The 27,458-nt window shown below is 38.5% G+C and overlaps 1 long non-coding RNA gene across 1 annotated transcript in view; it reads right to left on the bottom strand.

Annotated features, from left to right (window-relative positions):
* LOC139184934 (uncharacterized) overlaps positions 1-26,639 on the bottom strand; it is a 55,027-nt gene extending 28,388 nt beyond the window's left edge. Inside the window, exon 1 of the long non-coding RNA XR_011568471.1 lies at positions 26,496-26,639. This is a non-coding gene — a long non-coding RNA (uncharacterized lncRNA). The remainder of the gene's footprint in view (positions 1-26,495) is intronic.
* Between the last annotated feature and the right edge of the window lie 819 nt (positions 26,640-27,458).

Raw genomic sequence — 27,458 nt, 5'->3', positions numbered from 1 at the left:
AGTGAACTGTGAACTTCCAGATGTTCAAGCTGGTTTTAGAAAAGGCAGAGGAACCAGAGATCAAACTGCTCCCATACACGGATCATCGAAAAAGCAAGAGTTCCAGCAAAACATCTATTTCTGCTTTATTGACTATGTCAAAGCCTTTGTGTGGTTCACAATAAACTGTGGAAAATTCTGAAAGAGATGGGAATACCAGACCACCTTACCTGCCTTCTGAGAAATCTGTATGCAGGTCAGGAAGCAACAGTTAGAACTGGACATGGAACGACAGACTGGTTCCAAATAAGGAAAGGAGTACGTCAAGGCTGTATATTGTCACCCTGGTTATTTAACTTATATGCAGAGTACATCATGAGAAATGCTGGGCTGGAAGAAACACAAGCTGGAATCAAGATTTCCGGGAGAAATATGAATAACCTCAGATATGCAGATGACACCACCCTTATGGCAGAAAGTGAAGAACAAAAGAGCCTCTTGATCAAAGTGAAAGAGGAGAGTGAAAAAATTGGCTTAAAGCTCAACATTCAGAAAACTAAGATCATGGCACCTGGTCCCATCATTTCATGGCAAACAGATGGGTAAACCATGGAAAACAGTGACAGACTTAATTTTTGGGGGGCTCCACAATCACTGCATATGGTGACTGAAGCCATGAAATTAAAAGATGCTTGCTCCTTGGAAGAAAAGTTATGACCAACCTGCTGCTGCTGCTGCTAAGTTGCTTCAATAGTTTCCGACTATTACCACCAGGCTCCGCCATCCCTGAGATTCTCCAGGCAAGAACACTGGAGTGGGTTGCCATTTCCTTCTCCAATGCATGAAACTGAAAAGTGAAAGTGAAGTCGCTCAGTTGTCTGACTCTTTGCGACCCCATGGACTGCAGCCTACCAGGCTCCTCTGTCCATGGGATTTTCCAGGCAAGAGTACTAGAGTGGGTTGCCATTGCCTTCTCCAATGACCAATCTAGATGGTATATTAAAAAGCAGTGCCATTACCTTGCTGACAAAGGTCCATATAGTCAAAGCTATGGTTTTTCTAGTAGTCATGCATGGATGTGAGAGTTGGACTATAAAGAAAGCTGAGCACTAAAGAATTGATGCTTTTGAACTGTGGTGTTGGAGAAGACTCTTGAGAGTTCCTTGTACTTCAAGGAGATCCAACCAGTCCATCCTAAAGGAAATCAGTCCTGAATATTCATTGGAAGGATTAATGCTGAAGCTGAAACTCGAATACTTTGGCCACCTGATGCGAAGAACTGACTCATTGGAAAAGACCCTGATGCTCAGAAAGATTGAAGGTGGGAGGAGAAGGGGATGACAAAGGATGATATGGTTGGATGGCATCACCAACTCAAAGGACATGAGTTTGAGTAAACTCCGGAAGTTGGTGATGTTCAGGGAGGCCTGGCATGCTGCAGTGCATGGGGTCCCAAAGAGTTGGAAACAATTGAGCAACTGAACTGAACTGGAGTTAACCCTCCAGGCTCCTCTGTCCATGGGATTCTCCATGCAAGAATACTCTGCCTATGACTGGGCTAGCTCTGGGCTTACTTGGAATACTTATCACCACGTGACACTTACTCGTTCTTTATTCAGAACCTTTCGATATTTTCTTAGCCTACCCAGAGTAAGAAATCCAAAGCTTTACTTCTCTCCCAAGACTGTCCACCATGGGATTTCAGAAAAAAGTCAATGCATCCATAATGATAGCCATCCAAATTTCCTTGTTTTCCTCATTGTGTGGAAAGGAGTTGTTTGCTACTTTCTAATGACAGAAAGGTTCTGCTCTGTCTTATACCCTTCGGTTGTTTCTTCTGCTCCTTAGACCCCACAGCTTGACCCAGGTGAAGTGCTTAGGAAACCCAAAACCACAGTCAGGAAACAACTTACTGTAGGGTATGTTTACTGCTGAGAAGCAAATTGGTAGTGCAGAGAATCTACTGGGAAAAACATATCAGAACACAGAACAAAATACAAAGAGGTGGAATCAATGAGGGAAAGGAAAATATGAAGACAGATTCAGGAAACCCAACAAGGGATTAATTCAACATCTGGGACTTCTGGAACTCAGAAGGAGGCAAACTGGAAATTAAATTATAAGATGAAATTTCCCTGAGTAGCAAGAGACTGAAAGTATGAATTAATGAGGTTTACCAAATTTTAGGAAAGATTACTGTAATAATAGAGAGAGACACACTTTCACTTCTAACCATGTTGGATTTAGAGGAACTAGGTTTACCCTCTCACATTAAATAATGAGAAAACCAGACAATTATATGCAATAACCATGATCAATGAGAAAAAAGGAAACAAATGACATGAACTCTACAAATGTCCTCATTTATACAGTTCGATTATCATGTTGAAATTCCTGAAATTTGAGAATAAACAATTATAAGAATAGAACATGTGGGAGACTGAGTAAACAAAAATATTCTAATACTCAGCTATGGGAGAAAGAGAAATAAAAAACAAAATATATAGGATTAAATAGAGCTTTTGTATTCTCATAATAGGTAAATATAGCTATATAGTGGTGAAGCTGATAATCCAATATTTTGGCCACATGATGCGAAGAGCTGACTCATTTGAAAAGACCCTGATGCTGGGAAAGATTGAAGGCAGGAGGAGAAGAGGACGACAGAGGATGAGATGGTTGTATGGCATCACTGACTCAATGGACATAAGTTTGGGTAAACTCTGGCAGTTGGTGATGGACAGGGAGGCCTGGCGTGCTGTGGTTCATGGGGTCATAAAGAGTCAACACGACTGAGTGACTGAACTGAACTGAACTGATAGGCTTAATCACAAACAATTTAAATATGAGAAGAAATTCTAAATTATCAAATTTTAAAAAGCAATAAAGAAAAATTTGACATTGACAGACTATGTAATGAAGACAGGAAATAATGACAATGAGGCAAAATATCCAGAAAACATACAACATAATGGAAAGAATAAAATTAAGAATATCAATGCTAACTAAATTTTTTATCATGGCCATTATTAAAAATAATTTAAATGTGAAATTCATCTGAAACAAAGTTGCAAAGAAACACTGAAAATGAAGACATGGACAAAGATATAGCAGGTAAATACAAATAGAATGCAAATGTGAAAATATCAATAAACAACAAGACCAAAAACATTAAACATTAGACATTATTTAATGTCAAGGGATACAATCTGCCTAGATTCAGAAAAGTTTTGTCCCATAATTTATGCACAAAATAGCATATCCATCAATACATAAAAAGGTTTATAAGTATAGTTAGGTCTTTAAAGAAATATAGTGGAAGAATTTAATGTCACTTTTCTGGAATTTGATAGCTCAAGTAAACAAAAAATAAGGAAAGACATAGATTATTTTAATAATACAATCAACAAGCTATAAAAAACTATGTCTTATATCAGAGAACATATATTCTCTGCTTAAATCCATAGAACATGTCTAAAAATTAATCATGTTCTTGGCCACAAAGAAAACAATAATTCTATAAAGCAGAGATTTTATAGACTTACATTCTCTGATAATAATTCAACACAGAGAGAAAAAATAAATCATCAACAAAAAACTTAACTACTTGGAAATTAAAATGTGCTATTAAAAAAAATCCTAAATCAAAATAGAAATCTTAACCAAAGGAAAGAAAATGAGCTAAAAAGGAAAATGAGAAGTCATGATACCCAAACCTAAAAAGAAATTTTATAGCCTTAGTTCAGTTCAGTCGCTCAGTCATGTCCGACTCTTTGCGACCCCATGAATGGCAGCACGCCAGGCCTCCCTGTCCATCACCAACTCCCGGAGTTCACTCAGACTCACGTCTATCGAGTCGGTGATGCCATCCAGCCATCTCATCCTCTGTCGTCCCCTTTTCCTCCTGCCTTTTATTAAAAATAAAAAGAAAGATTAAAGATAAATGAGAAAAGCATGCAACTTATGCTATGAGGACAACAAAATAGCCTGAAAGCAGCAGGAGGAGTCCAAGTTCTCCTGAGCAGGAACTTTCTTTTACCTATTGTCACAAAATGTTCACTTACTTAGAATAGCACTCAATAATTATTTGTGATATCAATGGAAAGATAAATAAGAGTAAAAGCTTGTGTTTTGTAAAGACCAATCAAATAGCAGACAAGCACAAATTAGGATGAAAGGGATAAAATAAAACGCACAAAATTAAGAATGACAAAACAGATATAATTAGAGATAGGGATATGATTTAAATGATTATAAAAGAACATTATGTGCAATTCTGTGGTAATGAACTTGAAAGTCAAGAGAACCTAGATGATTTCCTGGAAAAATAAAACTACTAGGGTAGAAAGATGCTATTTTGCTTCCTATATTTTCTTCCTGGACACCGAGACTTTCTGCTATTAGGTTGAGACCATGAGACCGAGATCCCGTCAAATGAGTGAGAATACAAGTGATATAAGCCATTTTCAGGGTCTGGCACCTAAAAATATCCTGCTCGTTCCACTAGTCCTTTCATCTGATGATTTTAGAAGACACATACTCCATATAGCATAGCTACTAGCTATGCAGAGAGCCAGAGATGGCTCTCTGACCCATCTCAAATTATGATTTGAGCCAGAATAAATTCTTACCATGTTAAGCTTCAAAAATTTAGTGTTTGGTTACTGCAGTGTAGCATAACCTGTTCTGACTAATACATTTACCACATTTGACCAAGAAGAATAGAAACTTGAACAGAAAAAAAACCCTTGTAAGCATTTGGAAAGATGACCATTTGAAAAAGCATTGGATCTATTTTGATTTTCAACTCACATTTGAAAAACAAATATTTTTTAATCTTAATACTAATATACTCATTTTGGTATTAATAATATTTAATATTTGTGGTTGTTTAGTTGCTCAGTCATGTCCAACTCTTTGGGGTCCCATGGACTGTAGCCCAACAGGCTCCTCTATCCATGGAATTTCTTGGGCAAGAATACTGGAGTGGGTTGCCATTTCCTTCTCCAGGGGATCTTCCTGACCCAGGGATCGAACCCGTGTCTCCTACATTGGCCTTGAGGTAGGGTGAAGGCTCAGTTCCTCCATAAACAATAGATATTCTAAAAGTTAAAAATCTCAACTAGTAAAGATTCTTAATGTGGTACTCCCTAAGATAAAGACTGTGTGTAGTTTATATATTCTAAATGTATTACCTTGATACCTTTTGAACATATATAATTTGTATCCTCTTTAAATTGCCTTTTTCAAATTTCCTTTTTATAAGGTCCACCTTCTCTGCCCCTTGGGAACTTTAGGCATTTATCATATGTTATCACATATGAGTCAGACTTTATCCCTTAACATATGCAAAAGCATTATTTTCATATCCCAGCTTAATTGAGAAATACAAAGCAGCTTAGTATATTAATAGCTAAAGTACACAGCCTCTATTACATATGCAAAGGATTCAGAAGACTAGTGAACTGAAGTGTAAATAAAAACACAATTTAAGCAACTTCTCATTATTTTTCATTGCTCTAGACATTTTAGTTGTTGGATCTCTCATAAGAATTAAACTAATGGTCTCCATAACTATTTTTGTGAATTCCACAGGAGACAAATGGAATTTTAGAAGTAAAACATAACATGTGCAACAGAAGTTATTTATTATACTTTCATTTTCCTAGTTTAGTAAAAATATTTAATCATGGGCCTACACATGTTTTCACAGAATTGTAAAATCGTAGAGTATTTGACCTTGAGGAGAATGGAGATATATCCAATATTTTTCTGATAACAGAAATGTACAGAAAATATACTCTCTTTTTTTTTTTTTTTTCCTCTCTTTTTCTTAAGAGTCAAAATCTTTAGAGGGATCCTCAGGCCTTCCCTAAGCTAGAAATGAAAGTTTCACTGCATTCAAAATAATGTTCTTTGGGCATGCTCAGTCATATCTAAACCTCAGTGATAGAAACATTTAATCTGACACTGACACTATCACAATCTACACACAAAAGAAAAAAAATTGAGATCAGCTACAATAATAAGCACCAATAATATCTGGGTTTATGTTCTTGGGATACGTGCACACACACACATGCAACCACCCCAGTAGGGAGTTAAATGTAGTGTCACTTCAGCAGTACTGTTTTGCTGCGAACTGCAAACCTCAGTGCCTTGGAAAATCTTGCCCTGCTCCCAGCATGTTTCTCTGATTTCCAGAGAGTGCATACAGGTGCCCAGGTGCCCAGGTGCCAGCCCAGGCAACACCCACATGGCAGGCCCCAGGCCCCAGTGCTGTTTCCGCAGAGCTTTGACTGCTTTTGACTATCAAGACACACTGAATGAAGCCTTCAAAGCTCCAAGTTGGGTGCAGGCCACAGAAAAGCAGCAAAGAAAGCTCTCTTCCTATTTATCTTACATTTGTTGTGGGCACACTGAAAGTGTCATGGGTGCTCTCCAGGCTGTGCAAAATCTTTACTTGAGCAGATCCTCCCACTTTGCATACTGTCCTCTGTTTCCCAAGACAAGCCCCAAGTCCATGGAGATGGAGCCAGGACAGATGCCAGACGACACCTTTGGGCTCAGAACTACTGCAGCCTCTCACCCTAAGGTTTTGTCTCACAGCCAAATTTGTTTCTCACAACTCCCTTTTCCCTTAGAATAATTTTCCCTTAGAGTTATTTTCTAGGAGGTTCCTTCATTCCCCTAAGCAAACTGAAAGAAGCCCAGAAGGCCACCCACCAGTCCCTTAAGCCTGCCCAGACTTGCTTACATCTCAGGAGGTGACACACAATCCCAGAGACGGCTCTCCCACCACATCCACACTCAGATTTCACTTGTCGCTTATGAAAGTGGGATCGTGTTTATATGCACACTCTTTACCATGTTTTATAAAACATAATCCTATGTCACCCATGTTTTCTATGTCATTAAAAAACATGATGTTTCAGTCCTACACAGAATTCTATTTTATGAACACGCCATCATACATTTAACTAAATTCCAATTGCAAGACATAGATGTTTCTAATTTTCCTGTAAAATACAATTGCAGTGAACATTCTTCAATAAAAACTCTGTGTTTCCCCATGGTTACTTTCAAACAATAAATAGCAACAAGTGGAAATATTTTGTCTTGATCTGTACCAAAGTTTTCTTCCAGAAAGTTTGAAATAATCTTTATTTCCAGCAGTGTATGAGAGACTAATTCACTATCCTTTAGCCAGTACTGATTGCTATAATTTTTAATTTTTTTCAATGGGCTAGGAAAAAACTATCTTATCTAAATTTATATTTATTTTAGTAAAAACAAGTTTCAACACTTTTCCCATGTAGTTATTGCTGTTTTATTTTTTCTTTTGTTAAAAAACATCTTTTCATATTTTTAAAAAACCTTGTATCCAACATCTCCAATGTTCTCCACGACAGTTAAAAAAATTCTTTAAATATAAGGGAAAATAAAGATGCACATAATTTTTTAAAAATATCTTAATCACCACTTTATGCTTCATCTGGTTTAAGAAATGAAAAATTAACAGTACAATTATGTCCCCATGGACCCCTCTTGATCACACTCCTCTCCTTCTCAACCCCTCCCCTCAACCCAGAGGTAAGGTTTACACATAAACACATACACACACATGTGCATGCATGCCCCCAAACCATACATTTATGTATCTACATGAACATATTTTAAATATTATCATTTTCATAAACAGTATTATAATTTTTATACTCTTGTTATTGAAAAATCAAATATCATATAAAGGTTGTTAGAATAAGGAACCCATTACGCATCTTTAAAAATGACCAAGTAATGACCAATCTTACTTCATTTATACCCTCAAGTCACACACCTCACCCCTGTATTATTTTGAAGCAAACTTCAGACATCAGCAAATGTCTCAGAATGTATCTTTAAAAGGTAAAGACTCTTTCCAAAGCACACACACAATATTATTGTCATACTTGAAAATATGAACAATAATATTTTTATCAGAAAATATAAAGTATTCCAATTTCCAATTGCCTTATACTTTTTTGTTAAGTTTCTTTATCAGAATCAAAATCAAATCCACACATTGTGATTGGTTTCATATTTTTTATTCATTTTTATATTGATGTTTTCATCTTTTTCACTGATTTTTAAGAATTACTCATCCAGTATACATATTCCCCTGTTACATGGTTAATACTACTGTGATGTTTGCTTTCATAGTTCCTTAAGTTTTTGATTTATAGAAGTTATTTTAAAAATTTTGATGATCAACTCAACTTCTTCCTTTTTGAGATGTTTCTTAGGAAGATCCTTTTCACCCCAGGATCAGATTTTCATCTATATTTTGTGCTGATCAATTTTAATACTTTTGTTTTTATATTTAACTCTTTTCTATATGTACAACTTAAAATAATGTTTATTATATTATGAATTAGTGCTGCAACAGGACTATTTCCAAAATAGCTTCTTTGTAGGGACATCCTCAGTTTTCAGATGAGGAAATTGACTCTCACAGATATTTTTTTACACAACCAAATAAAGCCTAGAATTTAAACCTCCCCCATCTTAAGCTAAGTCCATTGCTCTTATCTCTTCTTATTTTTCTTTCCAAACCATAAAGAAATGGGTGGGGGTCTGAATGATCTGAAGAATTTCTCGGCTATAGCGATTTCAAGAGCAACTTGCTTGAGATGAACCAACTAACAAACCAACCCAGAAGAAATCATTATTTTCCAGAACAGGAATATAGTTTTCCATCCAGAAAACTGAAGGAATATTACAGTGTTCTAGATCAGGGTTTGCAATAGAGTCAAATATAAAAACCATACCTTCTATTCCAGTGTTTGGTAAAACTGTACAAAAGTCTCTCAAAAATCTAGTTAATAACACTAACCCTGAATCACTGCTTACAATGTGCCAACTACTATTCTGAGGGCTTTACATGCACTGATTCACCAAAGCTTCACAGTATCTCTGTGATGTGTGTCCTTTCTTCGAAATCCTGAATTTACAGGTGGGGAATTGAGCATGGGGAAAATAAGTAACTTATACAAGCTTTATACAGAGATAACAAGCAGTAAAGCTAGGATTTGAACTTTGGCAGCCTGGTTTTAGAATCTGCACAACCTGCTTCTTACAGTAATTGTAATGTGTGGTCCCAAGGCAGTGGTCACAGGTGCTAATCTGGCATAAATAGGCTTTGGAGCAATCTTGAGCTCTCCACACCTGGCAGATGTATTTAGTAGTATCACACCAGGAAGACATATTCTGATATCCTGATTCCAAACAATGCTATGTCTTCCAACTGCCTAACAGTCTATACCCACACTCTTTTCTTTTAGAATTGTTTCAGTTGCTCAGTCATGTCTGACTGTTTGTGACCCCATGAACTGAAGAATGCCAGGCTTCCCTGTCCTTCACTGTCTCCCAGAGTTTGCTCAAACTCATGTCCATTGAGTCAATGATACCACCCAACCATCTCATCCTCTGTCGCCCCCTTCTCCTCTTGCCCTCAATCTTTCCCAGCATCAGTGTCCAACTCCTTGTGACCACAGGGACAGTAGCCTGCCAGGCTCCTCTGTCCATGGAATTTTCCAGGCAAGGATACTGGGGTGGGTTGCCATTTCCTCCTCCAGGGGATCTCCCCAACGCAGGAATGGAACCCAAGTCTCTTACATCTTCTGCACTGGCAGTGGATTCTTTACCACTGAGTCACCTGGGAATCCCATATACATACACACATACATATATGTATCATAAATTCAAGGACACCTTTGATCATCTCTACAGAAAGCAGGTCTCTAAAGAAAAACAATCAGAAACACAGAGACCTTTAGCTACAGAAGTTAGTTAAATAATGAGACTAAGAGTGAGTGAGAGAGAGAAGAGAGTGACACATAAGGCTAACAGTTTTATTGTGACCCCTAAGGTACAAAGGCTTATTATAGGCAATGAACTGTATTCGTTTGAAGTTTGAATTTTATTTTGATCAAAAGCAGCTATTTTCTCAAGAAACTCCAGCCACAGCCTTTTTGGTTGAAAGACCAAACGGCTGGCTGCTCATGTACTGTTGAATGTCTGAGTATGTTTGGACAACTGAATGCAATAGGAAAAAAGTCACAAGTCAGCCATTTTTGCTCCGATATCAGTAGAAGAAATAAGCTTATATAATGAGCCTTTGAGATGGATGGGAAGAGCCCATTATAACACTGCAGCCCAAAGCCACATTTTGCACTGTCTTTTCAGGACCTGCTAAACTTAAAAAAAAAAAAGCAGAGAGAACGTTCTAACCACGGATGCCAGGTAGTGCCCACTGAATTTCAAGCTTGACTAAATCACATATTTCAGTAAAGACCCTCTTCCCTCCAAAGCCTGTGGCTGAATTATCTGGAGGAAGCTACAGTTGCCAAAACCCACAAAGACTGTGATACATTTAAGCATCAAATTCCAACCTGCCATTTCATATCAAGGTAGCAAAGCAGTGTCAACACTGGGACTTCCACAAATTTGTGCACAAGTCTGGAGCAGCTTATAGCCAGATATATGATGAAGGTAGTGGGGAGGGATATGGCATCCGATAGCAGCTGCTCCGGAGAAGGCAATGGCAACCCACTCCAGTACTCTTGCCTGGAAAATCCCATGGATGGAGGAGCCTGGTAGGCTACAGTCCACGGGGTTGCTACGAGTCGGACATGAATGAGAAACTTCACTTTCACTTTTCACTTTCATGCATTTGAGAAGGAAATGGCAACCCACTCCAGTGTTCTTGCCTGGAGAATCCCAGGGACAGGGAAGCCTGGTGGGCTGCCATCTATGGGGCCGCACAGAGTTGGACACGACTGAAGTGACGCAGCAGCAGCAGCAGCAGCAGCAGCAGCAGCAGCTTCTCCTTTGTATAAGAATGTTCTGGGAAACTTGAGGGAACCACTTAATTTCTCTGGGTCTTGACTCCTTACCCACAAAGCAGGATAGTTTAATGAGACATTAATTCATGTCTATTCTCACTTCAAAGGAATAAATGGGTAATTTCTGAGCACTTAATGCCAACATTTTGTATTCTGAGTTTGTTGCCCAAGGAGAAATAAATAGCTTTTCTGTGTCTGAGAATTCTTAAATGTATCTGCACTTGGATCTTTGGTAAGAGGGAGTTGGTTCTGCCCAAGGTATGGGAGTTGGTTCTGCCCAAGGTATGAGAGTTGGGATGGGTGGGAAAGGATGGGTTCTACACTTGGACAAGAGGGTGATGGATGGTTGAGGGAAAGACTTAGCCCTGGGGAAGAGTTGAATTCCCAGTGGTTGAGAAGATGGAGGAGTAGTGAGACTTCAACGTGGTGAAGATGAGAATCCTGTCACTACCCAGCCCAGGATGTAGCAAGGCCAGTATGTGGATTCTTAGGACTGAACACTCAGGGCTATGCCTTCAGGACCAAAGCAAGCATCATAGTGGTTAGGGGCAGTGTGGAAAGAGAGGATGTTGAGCTGTGCTGAGTTGAGTTCAGTTCCTCAGTCGTGTCCGACTCTTTGCGATCCCATGGACTGCAGCCCGCCAGGCCTCTATGTCCATCACCAACTCCTGGAGCTTACTCAAACTCATGTCCGTTGAGTTGGTGATGCCATCCAATCATATCGTCCTTTGTCGTCCCCTTCTCCCACCTTCAATCTTTCTCAGAATCAGGGTCTTTTCAAATAAGTCAGTTCTTCGCATCAGGTGGCCAAAGTACTGGAGTTTCAGCTTCAGCATCAGTCCTTCCAGTGAATATTCAGGACTGATTTCCTTTAGGATGGACTGATTGGATCTCCTTGCAGTCCAAGGGACTCTCAAGAGTCTTTTCCAACACCACAGTTTAAAAGCATCAATTCTTCAGTGCTCAGCTTTCTTTATAGTCCAACTCTCACATCCATACATGACTACTGGAAAAACCACAGCTTTGACTAGACAGACCTTTGTTGGCAAAGCAATGTCTCTGTTTTTTTACTATACTGTCTAGTTTGGTCATAGCTTTTTGTCCAAGGAGCAAGCGTCTTTTAATTTCATGGCTGCAGTCACCATCTGCAGTGATTTTGGAGCCCAAGAAAATAAAGTTTGTCACTGTTTTCATTGCTTCCCCATCTATTTCCCATGAACTGATGGAACCAGATGCAATGATCTTCATTTTCTGAATGTTGAGTTTTAAGCCAACTTTTTCACTCTCCTCTTTCACTTTGATCAAGAGGCTCTTTAGTTCTTCTTCGCTTTCTGCCATAAGGGTGGTGTCATCTGCATGTCTGAGGTACTGATATTTCTCCCGGAAATCTTGATTCCAGCTTGTGCTTCTTCCAGCCCAGCGTTTCTCATGATGTACTCTGCATATAAGTTAAATAACCAGGGTGACAATATACAGCCTTGACGTACTTCTTTCCTTATTTGGAGCCAGTCTATGTCCAGTTCTAACTGTTGCTTCCTGACCTGCATACCAATTTCTCAAGAGGCAGCTAAGGTGGTCTGGTATTCCCATCTCTTTAGGAATTTTCCACAGTTTGTTATGATCCACACAGTCAAAGGCTTTGGCATAGTCAATAAAGCAGAAGTAGATGTTTTTCTGGAATTCTCTTGCTTTTTCGATGATCCAGTGGATGTTGGCAATTTGATCTCTGGTTCCTCTGCCTTTTCTAAAACCAGCTTGAATATCTGGAAGTTCTTGGTTCATGAACTATTGAAGCCTGGTTTGAAGAATTTTGAGCATTACTTTACTAGCGTGTGAGATGAGTACAGTTGTGTGGTAGTTTGAGCATTCTTTGGCATTGCCTTTCTTTGGGATTGGAATGGAAACTGACCTTTTCCAGTCCTGTGGCCACTGCTGAGTTTTCCAAATTTGCTGGCATATTGAGTGCAGCACTTGCACAGCATCATCTTTTAGGATTTGAAAAAGCTCAATAGGAATTCCATTACCTCCACTAGCTTTGTTAATAGTGATGCTTTCTAAGGCCCACTTGACTTTGCATTCTAGGATGCCTGGCTCTAGATGAGTGGTCTCACCATTGTGGTTATCTGGGTCATGAAGATCTTTTTTGTATAGTTCTTCTGTGTATTCTTGCCAACTCTTCTTAATATCTTCTGCTTCTTTTAGGTCCATACCATTTCTGTCCTTTATTGTGCCCATCTTTGCATGAAATGTTCCCTTGGTATCTCTATTTTCTTGAAGAGATCTCTAGTCTTTCCCATTCTATTGTTTTCCTCTGTGTCTTTGGATTGATCACTGAGGAAGGCTTTCTTATCTCTCCTTGCTATTCTTTGGAACTCTGCATTCAAGTGGGTATATCTTTCCTTTTCTCCTTTGCCTTTCACTTCTCTTCTTTTCACAGCTATTTGTAAAGCCTCCTCAGACAACCATTTTGCCTTTTTGCATTTCTTTTTCTTGGGGATGGTCTTGATCCCTGCCTCTTGTACAGTGTCATGAACCTCTGTCCATAGTTCTTCAGGCACTCTCAGATCTAATCCCTTGAATCTATTTCTCACTTTTACTGTATAATCATAAGGGAGGATGTGGAGAGCAGTGAAATGGTTTGACTTTGAAACAGCACTTTGTCAGTGAATATCTTACGGAGTTACTGCATTGTGTGCTCAGTCGCTCAGTTGTGTCCAACTCTTTACGATGCTACAGACTGTAGCCTGCCAAGATCCTCTGTACGTGGGATTTTCCAGGCAGGAATACTGGAGTGGGTTGTAATTCCCTTCTTCAGAGGATCTTTTTGACCCAGGGATCTAACCCATGTCCCTTGCATGTCCTGCATTGGCAGGCTGATTCTTTACCACTAGCACCACCTGGGAAGACCTAAAGAATTATTAATCAGTTCTTAATCAGACTTCTCCAGAGCGGAGGGCTTCCCTGATGGCTTAGATGGTAAAGAATCTGCCTGCAAAGCAGGAGACCTGAGTTTGATCCCTAGGTTGGGAAGATCCCTCAGAGAAGGGAATAGCTACCCACTCCAGTATTCCTGCCTGGAGAATTCCATGAGCAGAGGAGCAACACACACCACACAACATACTCATGTGAATATAATGGCTAGAAAGTTTGAAATTTGTAGAGCAAACCAACAACCTGGAAATTCAGGAAAGAGTTGGTGCTACAGTCTCGAGTCAGGAATCTTCAGATTGGAAACAGATAGGATTCCTACACTGTAGTCTTTATAGGCATAATTTCTGCTTCTTTGGGAAACCTCAGTTTTTGTTCACCTGATTGAATGAAGCCACAAACATTTTGGAAAGTAATTTGCTTTACTCCAAGTCTACTGTTTTGTATATTAATCACATCTAAAAGAAAAACCCTTTGCAGCAACATCTATACTGTGTGTGTGTGAGTCGCTCAGTTGTGTCAAACTCTTTTGCGACCCCACACACTGTAGCTCACCAGGATACCCTGTCCCTGGGATTCTCCAGCCAAGAATACTGGAGTGGGTTGCCATTCCCTTCTCCAGGGGATCTTCCCAACCCAGGGTTCAAACCCAGTCCCCTGTATTGCAGGCAGATTCTTTACCATCTGAGCCATCAGGGAAGCCCAGCATTTTATACTGGTGCATGATAAAACAAGTGGGCATCATAGCTTAGTGAAACTGACAAATTAACCATCATGTGTGGATGAAACTGATGGAAAGCTGGAAGTCCTCCCCCAGTGTTTCCTGGTCTGTGTCAGCCCTAAATCAAGGAAGAGGCCAGCACTCCAAATAATAAAGAATAGATTTTCAACAATCCTATATATTGAAGGCCTAGAAAGTTTTGACAGGACTTGTAAAAATTAAGACATTTTATTTTTTTCATATATTCAAGGGTCATAGAGCAAATCCATAATACATATTATACATGTATATATCTTCAAGGTAACTTTCATCTATAAACAGCCCATGATTTCATGATGTTATATTGCTATGACAAGTCTGAGATATTGTGTTAGATTGTTCTGTTTTCTATAGTAGTATTTTCCAGTTAAGTTGGAATTACATATCCTATTTTTAAGAAAATAGTTGTTCATTTTTTTTAGGTACAACTATTCCATGTACAGACTGCTGAAAGCCAATTCTGAAAATAATTTAAAATGTTATTGGCAGCTTTTTTACTTAATATGAAGTAGATATATTCAATTCTGTTAGAACCTGCAACCTGAAAACATGCCAGATTTCTCATAATACTAAAAGGAAATTACTATATATATCAACTAAAATTTTATTTGTAAGGTAATTAACCTTTTCATGAACAATCTCAGCAGGTCTGGTCTATATCATGTGATGTGGTAATAATCTATTAATTACCATTCTGCAGTAATAATCACTTTCCATTATACACAACACATATTATGGATCTGCAAAAAAGAAAGAGTTAGGCACATACCCCTACCTCACAAAATTTATATGTACTGTTTATTTTATAAAAAAGTAATAAAACATAAATTACAACAAAAGTGAACAAAAATATTTTTGCTAAATCCAGATTATCAACCACATTAGGCATATAAATGGCATTATCCCTGACAAGACAAATAACATCTATTTACCTATGGAAAGATGTCAGTGAATAAATGGATTCAGCTATTAGGTTCAAAGACCTATGGTTATTATGTTGCTGGAACAAAACAGAAAAAGGCCATTTTACCTTTCTCTGGAAAGAAACAATCTTATTCTAGGAAACCAGTGGCTCACCAATTGACAGTTCTCCTTAACTCTGAGCTTAAGCTTTAAAACAACAAACACACAAGCCTTCCACACCTACCCACTCACCGATCCACACACCCACACACAGAGTCTAATCAACATCTTTTTCCTTTGGAAAAGCACTAAAGGCCAGAAATGCTAATACAGTTTACAAGATAATTGTACCTGAGGTTCAGTTGATTACTCTAATATGGGACATGAGAGCAAAGGAAGGAGGATGAAGCTATTCAAGCTGGTGCCCTGAAGTGGTAACGTAAGAAGTGACGCTCATGAGAGGCAGGGTGACAGTTGCTGCCGCTGCCAACTAAAATGAGCGCATTCCAAGAGAAACCATCCTGGTTCCTAGTCTCAGCCTTGTCCGTATCCACCTGCATCGAATCCTCCAGAGGTCTTGTTCTTGAATTTCTGTATTTTTGGTTTGTATGTAGAATAATGTGTTCAGGTCTCTATTTAGCTGGATTCCAGAGCATTTACTGTGATGGAGGCAATGCTGTGAGCTAAGGAACGAGCAGCACAGAGAGGGACACCATCATTTTCCTCACAGTGACAAACTGTAGCACAGGTTTCACTACTGAAACAATAGAGGAAATGCAGAGTGACACGAGAGCCTGATCATTCCTTATTTTGTTTAAGTGATTTACTTATGAGACTATCCCCTTTAGTTCAGTGTAAACAAACTTAAAAACAGAGACGGGCGAAAGATGGTGGAAGAGCGCACATTCTTCCCCACTCCCAGCCCCTGAAGGAAACGACAGAAAGGATTTCATTTGCTTGCTTCTCAAGAATAAATCTGTTTCAGCACTGGAAACTGAGAGAGGATGTCCAGAAAATTAAAGTTTATAGGAAGATAAATAGAAACAAAATGGAATCAGGTTGATGAAGAAACAAGGTTAGAGAAAACCTCAGGCTAAAACACGGGGAAGAGAACATTTTACAGTGTTGAAAGAATTTCAGTGATTTTTCCATACTCAGAGTCAACACATTCTTGAAATAGCTAGGCCAGTTGGGCACCTTCTTTTTCTCTCCCTTCCCACTTATTCTGAGTGGCAGGGATTAGCAGTGTTTGTCCCTGGATAAAATCAGAAAAACCGTCTCTGGAGGGTGGATAATCTGCCACAGGAGGACGTGCGTTCCTCAGAGAACGGCCTGCCTTGGAGAAGCTGAGTAGAGAGTTGGGGGCTCCTCGGGAACTCTACCACACACACAAAGGGAAGAAAGAAAAAGGAAACGTGTCTAATGACGCTCATGGGACCCACCCCAAATCAAAGCTCTCTTAATTTTGGTAATAGGATGGGACCCACCCCAAATCAAAGCTCTCTTAATTTTGGTAATAGGAAAAAGGAGCTCATCAACCTCCCTAGCTTCTTCCTGCTTAGAATGAAACATGGCCATTGGAACGCCCTGCCAACTTCACACAGAATACAGGTGTCACTCTTGGAGAAGAAGCTAGTTGGGGAAACAAAGTAACACAGTTCAGAAGAGACCTTAGCCAGCTGCCTAGTTACTAGTCAACAGATCTTTGTCATGTCTGATGAAGACAAAAGTGAGAAGACAAAATCACCAATATAAGGAATGAGTGAGGAAGATTTGTATATAAGTAAATTTGAAAATCTTGGTGAAAGGGAAGGTTTTCTAGAAAATACAAATGACTATGTTTGACTGGAAAGGAAGTAGAAGACCAGGAAAGACCAATAACATAGAAGAGATTGGAACGAGTCAAAGACGAGTCTTAGAAAGGCACCAGTCTGAGACGGGTTTACAGGTGAGTTTTTCCAATCCTGTGGGCATTTTTTTTTTCTTCACATTTGTCTCTACATTTAACATAATTCCAACAAAAAGTCCTACAGAAGGTTGGAAGAAAATTAGGAAAACATCCAATAAGACTCTTTATGTAACTTAATTGGAAGGTATTTATCTGTAAGAGAAAATTTGAAAAAGGAAAAGTCGAGAAAAGAAAAATCATATATCAAAGCATAATATAAAATTATGTTCAGTGAAACAGTATAGCACTATAAAAATAATAGAAAGGGGTGAGTAGAAAACAAGGTCTGAAAATAGAACAATTATGTATAAGAATTCAATTTATAGGAAAAGTAGATTTTCAAATCAGTTGAGTGGTTATTAGTCAATTACATAACCAATAAGACAATCACTTATTCATAACAGAGTTAGCTCTCAATGTACAACACAGACATACTCAAATAATTCTAGATTGTTTTAAAAGTTAAATCTTTAAAAATATATCAATGTGTTTATAAACCGGAGAATGTTTTTATAGTCTTGGTGTGGTAAAGAACTTCCAAGTCAATGCACAATATCTGGAATCCATAAAGGAAAAGACTAATGGTGTTGACTACTTAAAAAAAATAAAACTTCACATGATAAAGATACCAGAAATAAAGTTAAATCTGGAAGTTATTTACAGAACACAAAATGACAGACGAATAAACTGTTCCAACAAATTGATTTTTAAAATAGGGTAAAAACTCCAAGAGAAAAAAAAAGAAATATGAATGACCAGTGAACAAATACAGATGCCCAGGCTCACTAATGAGGAAACACAAATTATAACAAGAAAAGAAAATTTTTTTACTATTCACATTGGCAAAAATTAAAAAGGATTGTTGATATCCAGGGTTGGCAAGGTTGTATGGAAATGAACACTGCATGTGGAATGGAGTTATATTATTGCAGCTTTTCCTGAAGGACTCTTTTGTAATATTTATGTTTATTTAATATAGAAAAATATTCTCACACGAGTATGGAGAAATATGTACAAATATATTCATCATAATATTTAACAGAGAAAAATTGAAAACAAAATTTATCAGTAGAGGAATAGTTCAGCACATTCATAAAATGGAATGCTAGAGAGAACTTAGTAAGTCTGTATATACTGACGGTGAGGGACAGGGAGGCCCAGCGTGCTGCAGTCCATGAGGTCACAAAGAGTCAGACGTGACTGGGTGACCGAACAACAACAATGTACTGATGTGGAACTATCTGTAAAATACATCTGTACACTGAAAAGAGTAGTTATTTTTACTTTACTTTTACTTTACAATATAATTGATCCCAATTACATTAAAAGAAAAAATCCCAACCTATCCACTTTTGTATGACTGTTTTATAAAAACAAGAAAGACATTGTTAATGGTAATTTTGAGAAAGCAAGGTAGACTGCGGTAGCAGGAAGGTGTTGAAAAGGTATTCTATTTTTTTCACTGTGCACATATATTTAAAAATAATGTTTCATTAAGTAATGTATTTTTAAAATAATGAATATACATTTATGCATTAATTCAAGTTGCAAAGCAATGTACATAACCATGATAGTAGTAAAATTAAAAAAAAATAATTCAGGAGTTGTGTGAAACAGAACTTTGACTTCTTCATCCATATGATATGTATTACTAGAATTTTTTTACAATAAAGATGAATTCAAGTATTACTTGTATACCTTCAAAAATTAATTCATTAAAATATATAACTTTAACACCCAAGACATATTGTTAAGTGACAAAACAAAAACAAATTGTAGAACAAAATTTACAGTAAGATTTCTCCGAAGAAAAGGTCTGGAAGTCTATGGACCAGATACACGGAAAATGTATTTGTGTACTATTAACATAATTCTCAAAAAAGGAAAAAATAGTAAAAAGAAACTCATACTTTGTACAAATTCAGAAACTATTTCTTAGATACCTGGCTGCAGTGGGCAAAATTATAAGCATCATTTGGCCCCTGCTGCAGTAATCAGAGGGGATTCAGAGGTTATTCCAAGTTGACTGTGGACCCTGGTCACAGCTGATGGGCACAGGATTAGGCATGTGAGTCAAGCTGAGACAACTACTGGCTGATTTAGTCAGCTTTGTCTGTTATAACAAAACAATATAGTCTGGGCAGTTTAAACAATAATTTCTTTCCCTCAATTTTGGAGGCTGAGAAGTCCAAGATCCAGATGCCAGCAGATCCTGTGTCTGGTGTGAGTCCACTTCTTGGTTTGCAGATAGCCATCTCCTCATTGTATCCTCTAAAGGCTGAGAGCAGACAGAGGAGAGCTGCCTGGTGCTGCTTCTTATAAGGGCACTAATCTCATTTGAGGGCTCCACCCTCATGACCTAATTACTTCTCAAAGGCTGCATTTCTAAATACTATCACACTGGGGATTAGAGTTTGGACTTAGAAATTTTTCAGGGACACAAACATCCAGTTTCTAGCACCTAATGGATAGAACTGAGAGAAAATCCATTTCTCCATGTAGCTGTACCTGTATGTAACTTCCTGCAAGTCTTGGAGCTGCAGGTATCATTCATCATTTCTCAATCTGTGACTGAGGAGCAGAGGAGGCTGCTTGGCAGAGAAAGAAGCACGAATCAAGTGGCATAGATATGCTGAAATGAGACTTCTGGGAAAGAAGAGGACTTCCTAGATTTTCCCAAATCTTGGCAATCTTGGTTTCCAAAGTTCCTGGTCTTCCACTGCATTTCTCCTCTTGGGTTGAGGTCTTCTCTAACTTGTAAATTTCCCCTTTTGCTGCTCTTTGCAACCAGAGGAAGGCAATGTCATCATTTCCCTGTCTGATCATTTATATTCCAGTAAATTGCATCTGTTAGATTTTATGGTCCTTATGTTGTATCTATCCTATATAGATATAATCTGCTGTTTGATATTATTTCAAAGTTAAAATAATGGAAACAGATATATTTAAAGTGAAAATGTCCAAGTGGAGGGCATTTTCTGACTATCATTTTTTCTTTGTGTACCAAAGTAGTAAACCATACTTAAAATTTTATACTATGGCCTTTCTGGGAGATTACTAGAAATGCTGAAATATAAGGCAATGCCTCCCCTAAGTTCTCCTTCAGAAGTTAGTTGTTTTATGATTGAGTTCCTGGAAGTTCTCTCAATTACTCTATTTTAGACACACACAAAACATGTTTGGTAAGGATGAGTAAGTCTGAAACACTGTTAATCAATTTTGGATGCTTATAGAAATCACCTGACAAAATCAGTAAAAAAGGACATAAAGAAATTAACTATTTAGTCATTATTTTTTAAGGGGCAGAGTATGGCTTCATAATTGCTAGTATTAGATTAATTGTGGTTAAGACTTCAAAAAAATTCCCTTAAACAGGAAGTACATGATTACATTGTGGAGGATGTCACAAATTTGTTACTTATCAAAAAAAATGTAAAAGCTAATTCACAACATAGGAAGAAGTCAAAAATAAAAGATACAAAACTAAATTTATAATTTGATACAAAATTGTAAAACATTTATAAATGAAACAACGTATAAGAAAGACTGCAAATAGTCTGCAAACAAATATTAATCTGAGATTAATTCTCCTTTTGATTTTTTCATTTTTCTACAGAAAGTATGTCTTACTTTTGTAATCAGAAATTAATTATAAAGTCTTAACACAAAATTTTCTAAAATATGATTCTAAAAATTTCTGTATACCTGATAAACTGGATTAATGTGCAACTTTCATACAACTACAAATGTGGTTTTATTTATGAATTTGAATTAAATATTGGAAGTTATCTGCTTTGTATTCTGTTAGATATGTCTTGTTACCATGGGAATATTCAGGTTAATAGCAATGTTACAGAAAACTTAATCCACATGTTGATTTATTTTTTAAGAAGATTGACATATAGTATTTAAAATATTTCAGCATACTTTGCTATTCTATAGAATATAAACTATCATTATTAAGATTGAGTAATTAAGATATTTTTATAAGTTATGGCTTACTAAGTGGATGCTTAATAACTTAATTGGTCAGCAATTTGTATTTTTATTTCTAATGTAATTGTATTTTTCAAAATAAATCAAATTGTTTATCTGTATTTAATTCAGATTAAGGTGATTTAAAAACTAAATAGAAAAAAAATAGTTTTCTGGATTGTTTAATTCATATTAAAGTAGTTTAAAAATTAAGTAGAACATATTTGAGGGGAAACCACACATGGTTAAAATCAAATTGTTTTTTTGAAATCGGTTTAGGGATCAAGTATATTTTGTTGTTGTCTTTGAGAGGAGGGAAAAAAGACTGAACCATGTGCTAGGTCAACCACGTGTCATGTCCTCTCTAAAATGATGGGGACAGTGTAGTGAAGCACACAGTAGGTGCTCAGTAAAGGATGGACGGTGAGCAACCTCAAATGCCTATAGGTTGTGGTGATCATCCACTCGGTTTCTTACGCCTGTGTCTTTGTTCACTGTGTCCCTTCAGCCTGGAATACCTTCTCCTTCCCCCTTGTCCCTCCTCCCAGTTACCCTCATTTCTCCAGTCCCCTAGGTCACTTCTTTATCCTCCAGGAAATCTCCTTTTCAAGGTTCCCTCCTCTAAAACACTGAGCTTAATTTTTCCCTGACATTTAGGTTATGTGATACTTTTATTTATTTTCATGTGATACTTTTAATACAGAGATTTCAAAGCCCCAGGGGACTGTGGGCATGGGGGAACACACTATAAAATCTTGGTCCCGTTATGCCTGGAAGTGTCAAGAGAGGATCTCCCATGGGCTCTCGGTACCTGACCTTTCCATGGGGCTGTTCTTCATTTGGAGGCAGTCACTCAGATGCAGCTGTTTTGACTTCAGTCTTTGAAAGAGTCCCTCGGGTGCAACACGTTCCGAAGCAGGGACATTTTGATGAGATGTTTGGATGAAACCCTATCTCAGTTTTTTCTGTTTAACAGTTTGTATTACTAGGTGATGATAAAAATAAACCACTTCACCCTATCCTTGGGAAAACTCATCCAATTGTTCTCCTCTACGACAGGGGGTAGTCTATGATGGAGGGAGGCCAGAGATGAAAGGAGAACGGACCTGGAATCCCGGCAGAAACACGGTCATACAGTCTTGTTTCCTGTACTCGCTCATCTCGGAAAAGACCATCAATCATTCTAAGCATTGCATCTGCTCATCTCTGAGAATTCCCTTGCATCTTGAATGAGCTACATAAAATGTTCACATCTCTCCCTTAAAGTTAAAGACAGCAGGGAGGAGACTATTTGGTCCACATAGTTGGTCCTCATTCTTAGCACTGGATGGCACAATAATGCTCAATTAAATTTCTGACATTTCTGTCAGTAATACTAATAAAGCATGATTGCTATTATAAAAATTTATTACGAATAATAAATTTGTACTATAATTTCTTTAGAAGTTAACCCAACTCTATCAAATTATAGGGAAATTTTTTTTCATTTATACAAATAATATAAATCCATAAACATTCAAATTATATTTAATGAAGTGGAAAACGTAAATCTCTTATAATCTCAGTGAGCCTCAAAGCAGAGTAAGGTTTAGGGATATTATACACACTGCCTGGGAAAAAAAACAACAAACAGCAAAACCATGATTTCATAGCTCTCATGGGGTCAGCCAGAATGTGCACCACATCAAAGCAACTTAAGCTGTATCAATATATCCAGCTTCATGAACAGTCCCCTTGAAGATTCTGGGCTCTTCTCTTGCTTCACTGTGCCCGCTCCCCTACTCCTCTGCCCTCTGTCATTGTCCTTGGCTTCTGAAGTTAACAGAGGATGTTTCACCTCAGGATGGCTGGTGTCCCAGGTGAGAACAATGATGTCCATGTTGGGATGCTAGCTTTCAGGTCTGACTCCATCAGTCTCAAGGGGCAGTGCTGAGTTCCCTCTCCCAGACTCTAGGTCACCGTTGGCCACTCAAAGGAAGCACTGTGCTGCGATGAACATTGGGGTACACGTGTCTCTTTCAATTCTGGTTTCCTCCGTGTCTAGGTTCAATACAGGATACAGGATGCTTGGGGCTGGTGCACTGGGATGACCCAGAGGGATGGTACGGGGAGGGAGGTGGAAAAGGGGTTCAGGATGGGGAACACATGTACACCCGTGGCGGATTCATGTCGATGTATGGCGACGGAGGAGCCTGGTGGGCCGAGGTCCGTGGGGTCACTAAGAGTCGGACATGACTGAACGACTTCACTTTCACTTTTCACTTTCATGCATTGGAGGAGGAAACGGCAACCCACTCCAGTGTTCTTGCCTGGAGAATCCCAGGGACGGAGGAGCCTGGTGGGCCGCGGTCCATGGGGTCACTAAGAGTCGGACATGACTGAACGACTTCACTTTCACTTTTCACTTTCATGCATTGGAGGAGGAAACGGCAACCCACTCCAGTGTTCTTGCCTGGAGAATCCCAGGGACGGGGGAGCCTCGTGGGCTGCCGTCTATGGGGTCGCACAGAGTCGGACCTGACTGAAGCAACTTAGCAGCAGCATGGCAAAACCAATACAATATTGTAAAGTAATTAGCCTCCAATTAAAACAAATAAATTTAAATTAAAAAAAAATGAAGCACTTTGTGTGCCCCCCACTCCTTCTTCCTTCACTACTTTTACTTGACTCATAGAGCCCTTTAGAAAAACAACTTCTTTAGCTTCTGACTGTTGTTGCTTTTTCCTTAAGACTTCGAAAGAGTGCAGATAATCATTACAGTGAGAGATTGGCTCTGGAGCACACTGCCTGGGCTCTCCTCCTGACTATGCCACTGCGAGCTGCATGGTCTTAGTTAACTTCATTAAACTCTCAGTGCTTCTGTTTCCTCATCTGCAAAATGGAAATAGGAGCTACAATGCCTATTCCAGACCACAGAGTCATCTCAGTAAGCTAGTTGTTGGGATGGGCTCTTGTGAAAAATGAACCAATTAAGACCACACAGAGTCCCTAGAACAGTGTCCAGACATGGGCTAAGACTTAGTAAATGTGACTTATTATTTAAAAAGGAAAAAAAAAAAAAGCTAATGGCCAGGGACAAGACTCCAGGCCACCCCAGTTCTCTCTGTCCCAGTCATTGTGCGGCTACACACAACACATGGCCCTTAAAGGCCACCTTATGTCACAAGACAATAGGCCAGACCCAGATTTTGTGTTTTCCTCTGCTCAACCAGAACCATCCTGCTACGTTATTCAGTTTCTTTTAACACCTCCCCTGCTGAAAGCACGATCTATCTTCCCCATCCATGTTTCCCCAGCACCACAGCAGCAATGGACACACAGCAGTGTTGATAAGTGGATGAATGAATAGACGGACGGATGGTGGTGCTAGTGTTTATACTGAAGACATAAATGCTGCCTCAAATACTTTCATCCAAGACTGCTCAGTTCCTCAAGTATATTTAAATGAATCTCATTTTATGAAGATTATACTGAATCTAGAATAGAATTAAAATGAAACATACAAGAGAACTTTCTTTCAAATGGGAAACTGGAAGTAAAAATATAAGGGAGATAAAGAATAAAAATGCACATGTTTTCCCCAGAAAGACTGAGCACCAAATGAATACTTTTTCTGCTATAGGGTTTTGTTTCAGCGTCATTATCCCACCATTTAGAGGATATGATGACTTATGGTCTTAAAATGAAACAGTATATCATTTAAGCCTTATTTTCATGAAGATATTTTCTTCTAATTAAATTCAGTACCATCCAGTAGAAGATGAGCTTATTCAACACGATACATCGAAATGCTTTTCCATGTAATAGAGAGCTCAGATAAAGGGTTCATGTTTTACTGTGAATCAAGGGAAAACACACTCTTGTTTATAGGCTTTCTATGGGCAAGCATTTTCTCTTAAATGAACAGTTTGAGCCTTATTTCATCACTGGAAAAGAAGCCTAAAACTGATTCATTTACCATGGCTCATGATGAAACATAATCCGAGGGATGAAAACAGTTTCCCTGAAAAAGATAGTGACCACCATTCTTTTAATTAGTGGTACTGAAACCCACAAAACAAAGTAGGCCATTCAAAAAACAACAAAAATGAAAACAAAAAACCCTTAGACACACCTAAATTATTGATGGGAGGCCTCACCATGTTCTAGGAGTCTCTGTAATTTATGCAGCCAATGTTGAGGAAACCCCTGGATTGTGTCGAGTACAAGCTAAGCCCTGGAAACATAAGGATGAGGGAGAGAACACACAGGTGCTACTTTCAAGCGAATCACAGGCTAATAATTTTGGCACTTTTCTTCCCGAAATGTGATCCAATAAGAAGCCTAAAGGGAAACACCTGTATGCATATATACACGCAGTGCTTTTTATTCACTACGGAAACGTATTTGTCGGCTGTTGATTTAGTCAAAAGTAATGTAGCGAGAAAAACTGCATACATAATTTATAATTTCTCTCCAGAAAGCTTCTATCCTGAATTCATATCTGTGAGTGACAAACTCTACAAATAGTGATGGAGTAGTGGTAAGAGTAGAAATCATCCAAAACAACAGTTAGCCAGAGCGAAGCAAATCTTACTAACCAAAGTCATCCGTAAGTGTTCAAAGCTTTTAGAAATTCATCTCAGTTTTAAGACGATTAAGACATGGAGAGGGAACTATATATGTAAAAACATACAGAAGAAAGATTCAAAGTTAACAAAAATCACATCTTGTGCCCAGATCTTAGTTTCTAATAACATTCTCCAATAAAAAGAACCAGAGCTCTTTGGAGAGATGGCTGATTCTAACATTGGGGCTGGAAACACACAAGATGAGCTTGGAGCAGACTGCAGTGACAGAAAGTAAGGAAGTGTTCCCAAAACAAAATGATGGGGCATGTCAAAGGGACACAGAGGCTAACGCGAAGGCACTGGCAATGGCCAAAACTGGAACAACTCGAGCATCAGAATAGATAACAAAGTCCTGGGCTATAACCCAAAGTACAAAGTAAATAGCCACAAGTCCCTATGAAATAAGTAAATAAATGGAGGAAAAGAGACAAACATCTCATATAGAAGAATTTCAAATAATTTGTGTGCATACTTCCTACTTAAATGGCCTAAGGGTAACTCCTTACCTTGTCAAGTGTGGGCTTTGCATGGTGACTTCCTTCTAAAGGATACCGTATGGAAAGAGGGGAAAATATAACTTCACAGTGGAGAAATCTGGCAGACACCACTTTGGTCAGGAATCTGGCAAATACTAGCCTTGTGATGCAGATCCACGTCAACAGTGATAAACCATGTGAACAGTATGTACCCTTGTTCTGAAGTTATGAGGGTGGTACTTTCCCTTTGTGGTCTTCCTCACAAGAAAACCATAACCTCATTTTAATCATGAGAAAAACATCAGACAAACCCCAATTGAGGAACAGTTAACAAAACACCTGACCTGTATTCTTCAAAACCATCAACGTCTTCAAAAACAAAGGAAATCTGAGAAACTGCCGCAGCCAAGAGGAGCACAAAAGGACACTCTGCCTCAGTGTAACATGGAAAGCTGTGTGGGATCCTGCAACAGCGAAAGGACATTAGGTGAAAACTAAGGAAATCTGAACAGAGTAGGGACTTTAGGTAATAATAAGGTTCCAAGGTTTGCTTTCTTCAGTTTAATTGTTCTGCAGTTTGTGGGTCGTCTGCTTGGTGGCTCTATAGTTAGTAAATGAATATTCTAATGAGTTACTAAATGAATATTCATTAGAAGGACTGATGCTGAAGCTGAAGCTCCAATACTTTGGCCACCTGATGCTGACTCATTAGAAAGGACCCTGATGCTGGGAAAGATTTAAGGCAGGAAGAGAAAGGGACAACAGAGAATGAGATTGTTGGATGGCCTCAAAACTCAATGGACATGAGTTTGAGCAAGCTCCGGGAGATGGTGATGGGCAGGGGTGATGTGATGGACAGATGGTGATGGACAAGCCTGGGGTGCTACAGTCCATGGGGTCACAAAAAGTCAGACATGACTGAGTGACTGAACAACAACAACAAACATTTACTTTCAAGTTCTGACAAATGTACCACAGTGAAGCAAGATATTA

Source organism: Bos indicus, chromosome 9, assembly GCF_029378745.1.
Source record: "Bos indicus isolate NIAB-ARS_2022 breed Sahiwal x Tharparkar chromosome 9, NIAB-ARS_B.indTharparkar_mat_pri_1.0, whole genome shotgun sequence".
Classification (NCBI taxonomy): Eukaryota; Metazoa; Chordata; class Mammalia; order Artiodactyla; family Bovidae; genus Bos; species Bos indicus.
The sequence above is the reverse complement of the archived record's forward strand: the minus strand, read 5'-3'. Positions and strand labels throughout refer to the sequence as shown.